At 50.4% G+C, this 7,728-nt stretch overlaps 1 long non-coding RNA gene across 2 annotated transcripts; it reads right to left on the bottom strand.

Moving 5' to 3' along the window:
- Window positions 1–210: 210 nt before the first annotated feature.
- LOC121103491 lies at window positions 211–6,942 on the bottom strand. Of its 2 annotated transcripts, XR_005835759.1 has the most exons (4): window positions 6,533–6,942; window positions 4,463–4,816; window positions 3,897–4,384; window positions 211–322 (listed from the first exon to the last, which is right to left on the bottom strand). It is a non-coding gene; the product is annotated as an uncharacterized LOC121103491 (long non-coding RNA). The 2 variants fall into 2 exon arrangements; XR_005835758.1 differs by lacking the exon at window positions 6,533–6,942 and having other exon boundaries at window positions 4,463–4,885.
- Between the last annotated feature and the right edge of the window lie 786 nt (window positions 6,943–7,728).

Raw genomic sequence — 7,728 nt, 5'->3', positions numbered from 1 at the left:
TGGGAGGGAGTCACAGATGATGCTGCGGGAAATAGGTTGTGGCCCATTTGGGAAAGAACTTTGGCCTTGGGATTTTGTTCTGTAACCCAGTTCAGAGCTTGGGAGCCAGCAAATTTCAAAGACAAAATCGGAGGGTCATACATACACGGTTGTCAACTTTCTTTTTCTGCCAGTACAGACTTTCAAAAAGAGAGCGAGACGGTATCTGTTCATTTTAAAAGCTTTTATGGAGAACCTTCTATGGAGAGGACTGTTCTGGGGCAGGGCCTGAGTCTGTGTTGTCCACCGTTGTATCCTCAGAGTCCAGAGTCATGGAAAGCCCCTAATGGAAGGAATGAAGAAAACTAAAGATATTTGTTGGCGTGGCCCAGTCGGTTAAACATCTGCCTTAGGCTCAGGTCATGATCCTGGGGTCCTGAGATTGAGCCCCAAATAGGGCTCCCTGCTTAGCAGGGAGTCTGCTTCTCCCTCTGCCCCACCCCCCGCTTGTGCCCGCTTGTGCTCTCTCGCGCACACGCTAAAAAATAAATAAAATCTTTAAAAACAAAACAGAAAAACTAAAGACACTTGCTAGGGCACGATCAAGGTAGAAGTGAGGTGCTGGGAACGAGGTCGAGGTGCTTGGGGTTACAGGTGAACTTGGAGACAGAGGGGAGTGAAGTGAGAAGCCTTCGTTCTCTATAGCATTAGGTTAAAAAATAAGGCATCTGATTTTTATGGTCATTTCTTATGTTCTGGGGCTTTAGGATGGGGATCCCATAGCAGAAATACCTGATTCTGGAATAGACCATGCAGTCGTTCATGTACGTGTCGGGACACTCCTTTGGTGCCTTCTCAGGTAGAGCCCTTGGCCACCTCCTCCCCGCTGAGCCCAGCAGCAGAGGCCCAGTGGTTGGTGAGTTCCAAAGTCCTGACTTGAATCCTGAGCAGACTCAAGCTCTTAATCCTTTCTCTGTGTTGTTCAAATTACCTTTTCCTAGAATGTCATGTTTCTCCCAAGCCCGTACTTTTCCTTTTTCTTTTTATTCCCCCACGTGGTGTTATTGACTCTGTAGGCATTCTTTTACACTGGGATACCTGGTCTGATAACATATTTGTGTCAGAGGTTCGTCTCCAATCTGACAGTTATAAAAATTCAGAACAAAATGTAAACTCCCAGTCACGTAGTCCCCAGACCCAAAGACTCCCGTTTCCTAGAAATGTCATGTGTGTTACACTGAACTGTGTGATCGAAGGTTCTTTAAGTCATGCCCCCAGATGTGGGAGGAGGGGGCAGGGTGGGCAGGGGTAAGCCCCGTGGGCCAGGAGGACTCAGCCGTGGAAGAAAAGGAGAAAGAGAAAGACATCTTTTCACAAAGGGGGTGAATGACGGAAATGAGACCATTACTAAAAACAGGGAGCTCTCGAAACATGGCAGTGGCTTCCCTTCTCATTCAGGGGAAAGGCCCATGGCCTCACCATGGCCTCACCGTGGCCCACAGGCCTTGCGGGGTCCAGCTCCTGCTTCCTGTCTGCCTTGCGCCTGCTTGCACGCTGCCCTCTGCCCGTTCCTCTCCAGCCAGGCCAGCCCCCTCAGCGATCCACGCCAACAGAGACCCGTTCTCTCCTCAGGACCTTTGCACTCGCTGTTCTCTCTGCCTGGAATGCCCATCCCACAGCTATTCCCAGTGTCACCCGCATTTCTGCAGTGTTTGCTGTGCACTAAGGACAATTATAAGTAATTTATACACATTAACTCCATGAACCGCTTTCTCTATGAAGTCTTCCCAGACCATCCTGGTTGGACACCCCTCACCCCTGCACAACACACCCCTTGACACTTTTATCCTTCCCTACTTCATTTGTTTTTTTTTACACTTCCCTACCATGTTTTGACAGTGCAGCTACAGTGTCTTATAGTTAGCTCTGCCCTGTCTGTCACCTGTACCTCCCGCTCCCCACTAACTTGTAAGTTCGTCGGGGGCAGAGATTGTGTCTGTCTCGATTGCTGCTGTGTCCCGAGTACCGGGGTCCATGACGGGCATTCAGTCGGCGCTCTGTGAATATTTGTGGAACAGATGTATGGAGTTCTTGAGTTTGGAGTGCCGTCCATGCATCATGTCATTTCATCCTCACGTCTAATTCTGTGAAGTGGAAGGTCTTAGTATTGGACCCATTTTACAGATGGGGAAGTGGAGCTTTTGAGAGGTGAAGTCACTTTCCTGAGAATGCACAGCTTGTGGCAGGGGGCCATCTGGCTCTGGGAGCAACACGGTTTTTAACCACCTAGATGTTACTGCTCTTGTTGAGGGGACAGTGGAGGGGGTGGTATTTCAGCCACGGGACAGAACCCACAAATGCACAGGCAGGGCGGGCCACGTGGCAGGTGCCCCAGAAGTACCCAGCCTCTCCGAGGTGGGTTGAAATTCACCTTGCTCACCCTTCCTCTCCCTGTCAATGGTTTCTGGGAGGAATTACCATGAAACTCGAAATGAGGGTTTTAGGGAACAAATTGGGTTTGAGATTTCTTGGCAGCATACAACGGATAGGAGCAGTTCTTCCCAGGAGGCTTGACTTTCAATTATTTTCGTATTTTTACAAAATTGAACTGAAATTCTCATAGTGTAAAACTAGCCATTTTAAAGTGTGTAATTCAGGGGCGCCTGGGTGGCTCAGTTGGTTAAGTGTCTGCCTTCAGCTCAGGTCATGATCTCAGGGTCCTGGGGTTGAGTCCCGCATCAGGCTCCCTGTTCAGCGGGGAGTCTGCTTCTTCCTCTGCCTCTGCCCCTCCCCCACTCGTGTTCTCCCCCTCTCTAGTAAAATAAATAAAATCTTGAAAAATAAAGTGCACAATTCAGTAGCATTTCATACATTCACTGTGTTGTGCAGTCACCATCTCTGTCTTGTTCCAGAAAATTTTCATCACCCCAAAGCACACTCGTATCCTTGAGGCAGTGACTACCCATTTCTCCCTCCCACAGTGCCTGGTAACCACCAGTCTGCTTTCTATCTGTGTGTGGGTCATCTGTTCTGGGCATTCCATGAAAATGGGATCGAGCAGCATGTGACCTTTTGTGTCTGGTTTCTTTCACTTAGCACCACGTTTTCATCCACAGCATGGCACGGATCAGTACTGCGTTCCTTTTTCATGACTGTATAATATTCCTCGGTATAGAGATACTATGCCTGGCTTATCAAGGCATCTGGTGATGGGCATCTGGGTTGTTTGGTGTTATTTTTTTTTTAAATATCATAAGTAGTACACAGACTCAGTCTTGCTGTAGGAATTCAAAGAATACCAACTCAGGTAGAGTCAAAAGTGAGTTTCCCTTGTCAAGATCCCCCACTGTGAGCCTCTTTCTCCTTAGTTCCAGGAAGCAGTAATCATCCCATGGGGATTTTCCTCTTAGGACCCCCGAACAAGGGGACACTGCATTTTGTGGATAAAAGTGCCAACAGTAAAGCAAAGGCCGACACTTCCTGGCTACTCACCATGACCCGGGCACTGTCCTAAGCTCTTTCCACATATTAGTGCATTTAATTGTCACGACAATAACACGTGTGCTCCTTGTTTCTTGTGATCCCATCTCTGCCCGCTGCTCGGACGCCACCTCCTGCCACCCTCCTCCCTGCCTCCTTCCCTCCATTCTTCATGCACACCGACTGCATGCCTGCGTCCGGGCCTTTGCGCTGGCTGTGCCCTCTGCAGCTGTGCCAAGCTCCCTCTCCCTCTTCTTCCTGCATCTGCTGGTCACCTCCTCCCAGTGGACTTCTCTGACCACCTGATCAAAAGCATCCTCTCTTCTCCCTCACCCCCCATCCTCCATCCCTTCACTCTGCTGGGCTGTTCTCCCCTGCTGTTCTTTCCACCTGACATTCTGTCCGAGATCTCCTCGGTTTTGAAGCATCTGCCCCACCTGCATGTCGGTTCCGTGAGGGCGTTGTCTCCTGCTCCTCACATGGAGCCGTAGGAACGCCATAAACATTCGGCTCCTGAATGGTGAGACAGTTCTGTTGGGTTCGAGTCACCACCATCCCGTTTTACAGATGAATCTGAAGTCAACTCCGCTGACAAATGCGGGGGATGGGCTTCGCATCCAAGCAGCCGGGCTTGGATTTGCCCAGGGGTCTGCAGGTTTCCCGTGGCAGGCACTTCCGCCACAGAAGGGCTGTGTAACAAGCCGCCCCCACGCGCAGTGGCTTTTATTTGAGCTGATGATTTTGCCGGTGGGCGGTTTGAGCAGGGCTGGCCGGCTGGCTCTCCCGGGCTTGGCTGTGTTTGCTCCTAGGTCTGGGGGTCAGCTATGCACCGATCCAGCTCAGTGTTGGCCCCGGGTGGCTGGGAGACTTTGGTTTCTCTGCAAGCGTCTGCCGCCTTCCAGTAGGCTAGCCTGGGCTCGTCCTTCTGCGGGTGCAAAAGGACAAGTGGAAACGTGCAAGGACCCTCAGACGAGACCCAGGCTTGAAACCAACGCTTTCTTACCTGCACCTCATTCTGTCGGTGAAAGCAAGGCACACGGCCAGGCCTTCCATGGGGAAGGACAAGGCAATCTCTGGAGCTCCCATCAGCTCACAGTTCTTGGCTTCTGCTCCTGGGCAGGAGAGGCAGAGGGCCTTTTGAGAGAGGACCCCGGGGATCTCCCATGCAGGGCTTCTTCGAAGGGAACCCTCAGGCCCAGAGTGCACAGGGCTCGTGTGGTGGAAGGGAACGGAGCAGGAGAGGGTGGCTCAGCAGAGAAGCTCTTGTGTTGGCCTTTCTCATTTGGGTGTGGTTGTCTGCAGGAGGCCGGCCGGAAGCTTTGACAGCATCCATGTTTGCTGGTTGATGAGTGAATGCCTTGACATTATTTAATTGTAATTAGTCACCGCATTACCTGTTTTTTTGTTTTTAAAGATATTATTTTATTTTTTTAAAGTCATCTCTACACCCAACGTGGGGCTCAAACTCACAACCCTGAGATCAAGAGTCACATGCTCTTCTGACTGAGCCCACCAGGTGCCCCCCCACCAGGGGTTTTTAACCTAGATTAGTTCATTTAGATCTGCCAAATGTACATCAGTCTAGGTTTTTCTTAATTGTTGTCTTTAGCTCAATGACGTATTTGTAAATAAAGGTACAGGCGAGGGTTTTGTGCGTCCCAAGATCTCTTTTTGTTTTTTGTTTTTTTTTTTTTTTTGGAGTCATCTCTACACCCATCGTGGGGTGTAGACAATGTGGGGCTCGAACCCACAACCCCAAGATCAAGAGTTTCATGCTCCACGACTGAGTCAGCCAGGCATCCCCCCGCCCAAGATCTTCTGAGTTCATTTCAACACATTTCCTCCTAGTTCTTATGTAAGCTTCAGGCCTCACAGACCTGTATCCCTGCCTGGTTCTTGCATGTGACAAGAGAAGGCCACTTAATTGTCACAGCCAGAACGGCGATTATCTCCAGTTTACAAGTAAGAGAAACTTAGTGGTTTGCACAAGCCAGTTTCCCAGGACTTCTGCTGCTTGTAAAAATAATTGGACCCAGATAGTTCTAGAACCTCCGGGGGCAAAGGGAGGCGAGCTGGGCTGTCAGCAGCAGATTAGAGACAGCTGTCCTGGCGCGGGGGCCTGTCTGTGCAGCACGCAGACCGGAGCTGTCATTCTTACAGTAACCCTGGGTGTGGGTGGCTCCTGGTTCCTGGTCTCCTGGAGTGGCCTCCCCGTCCTCAGGGCTCACAGCCTTTGAGAGGCTCATGCCTGTTATAACAGCGAAGCTTTTGCAGCCGATCCAGCAAACCCAAACCCCGACTACCACCTTTGGAAGATGTTATTGTTCCTCATGATGCATTTGGAGTGTTCATTAATTTCCCTGTGTTTTACCAATCAGAACTCAGTTTCTCTGGTCCTTGGTCTGGGAACACAGGGAGACAACCAGTACATCCTGGCCACTCAGGGATGATACTCTGGCCCACAGCTAAGGTCCTGGTTCAAGTGTTGGGCTTTTGCAATGTCGAAGTTGCTCCTGACTCCCCCACCTGCACCGCCGTGCCCTCCACTGTGTCCCCTAAGGGCTTCCCCAGCACTGACCATAAGATGAGGAATAAGTGTCCTGCCACCCAGCTTGGAGCTGGAAGGGACACCCTCAGCCTATGCCCATCAACCTCCTGGGAAGGCTGCCCCTTTGTCGGGCCAACCCAAGGATTAGGAAGTGCTTCCAGACAGGCTCTTGAGGCCGCTGGCCCCTTGCAGTTTGGAACCCGAGTGTTCCACATGTCCCAGCTGTGAGGGGGACAAGCTTGCTGCTCCCAGGCTATGTCCACTTGTGACTTTCCATGTCTCTTACTCCTATCATAGAGCCAGACTGCTTGGGTTCAAATCCTCGTCTGCACTAGCAAGCATGCCTTGGAGTCTTATTTAGATGTCCTGTGCCTCGGTTTCCCCATCTGTACAATGGGGATAATTAAAGCACTGACTCAGAGTGTTGCTGTGAGGATGAGCTCAGTTGACACATGGACAGTGCTTCAACCCCTCTGTGCTCGTAGACACCCCCAAATACCGACTGTTTATATTATATGTACTTACAGCGGGGCGGGGGGTGGGGGGAAGGATCGGAGTCTTCCAGACGCTCCTGCCTGCTGTGAGCACTGAGAAGGGCAGACTCAGCGCCCGAGGTGGCTGTGCAGGAAACGATGAGTGTACTTACTTATTCATTCTGCTGCTGACAGGCATTTGGGTCACTTCCAGTGTTTGGCAATGACAGATAGTGCTGCTAGGAACATTCTTGTCAAGGTCGTGGACATACCCGTGTATTTCCGTCGAGTATGTAGGCAGAAGTGGCAGTGCGGGGTCCGAGGGTATGCGTGTGTTCTGCTGACGTGGTCGTGTGTACTTACTGAATGTTGAACCATGAGACTGGGGGTCCTATCTGTTTATTTGTTCATTTATTTTATTATTTATTTGAGAGAGAGCATGAACAATGGGGAGGGGCGGAGGGAGAAGCAGGCTCCCCACTGAGCAGGGAGCCCGATGGGGAACTTGATTCCAGGACCCAGAGATCATGACCTGAGCCGAAGGCAGACGCTTCACTCACTGAGCCACCCAGGCACCCCTGCCTGTCTCTCCTGTTTAAATAAATGAAGGAAAGTAAGATGTACAACTGACGTGGGAAACAAAGGCAGAAGGAAATGTAGATGAAAGTAAATGTCCTTACAGCCTGCAGCCTGTTGGCAAATACTTGAGGCAGGCAGGGTATAATATTCTCCCCTCCTGGAAACTCCCCGCTGTCTTAATGTTAATGCTTTGCTAGAGGGAAAAACAGGGAGGAAAAGGGAGAGAAAAAACAGAAAAGGAAAAGGGAGTTTTTGTTTAGATAGCACGAGAGGGAACACAAGCAGGGGGAGTGGGAGAGGAAGAAGCAGGCTCATAGCAGAGGAGCCTGATGTGGGGCTCGATCCCAAAACACCGGGATCACGCCCTGAGCCGAAGGCAGATGCTTAATGACTGCGCCACCCAGGCGCCCCAAGGAAAAGGGAGGTTTTGAAAGGATTTTCTTATGTTAAAGAAAGTATACCCGAGGCCTTGCCATTGTCAAGTTGAGGTTGTATTTCCCTCTAACAAGACAGTAACATGAAGATAGTTGGGAACTTCCTGGGGGAACGTTATACTCTGCCCAGTTCAAGTATCTGTCAATGGGCTGCAGGTTATAAGGACATTTAATCGTATCTACATTTCCTTCTGGAAGCTAGGTTATTGATAGAAATGCTTTGTTTTTGCAGATC

This window comes from Ursus maritimus, unplaced genomic scaffold (genome assembly GCF_017311325.1).
Source record: "Ursus maritimus isolate PB19 unplaced genomic scaffold, ASM1731132v1 scaffold_19, whole genome shotgun sequence".
Classification (NCBI taxonomy): domain Eukaryota; kingdom Metazoa; phylum Chordata; class Mammalia; order Carnivora; family Ursidae; genus Ursus; species Ursus maritimus.
This window is presented reverse-complemented; position numbering and strand designations above follow the sequence as displayed.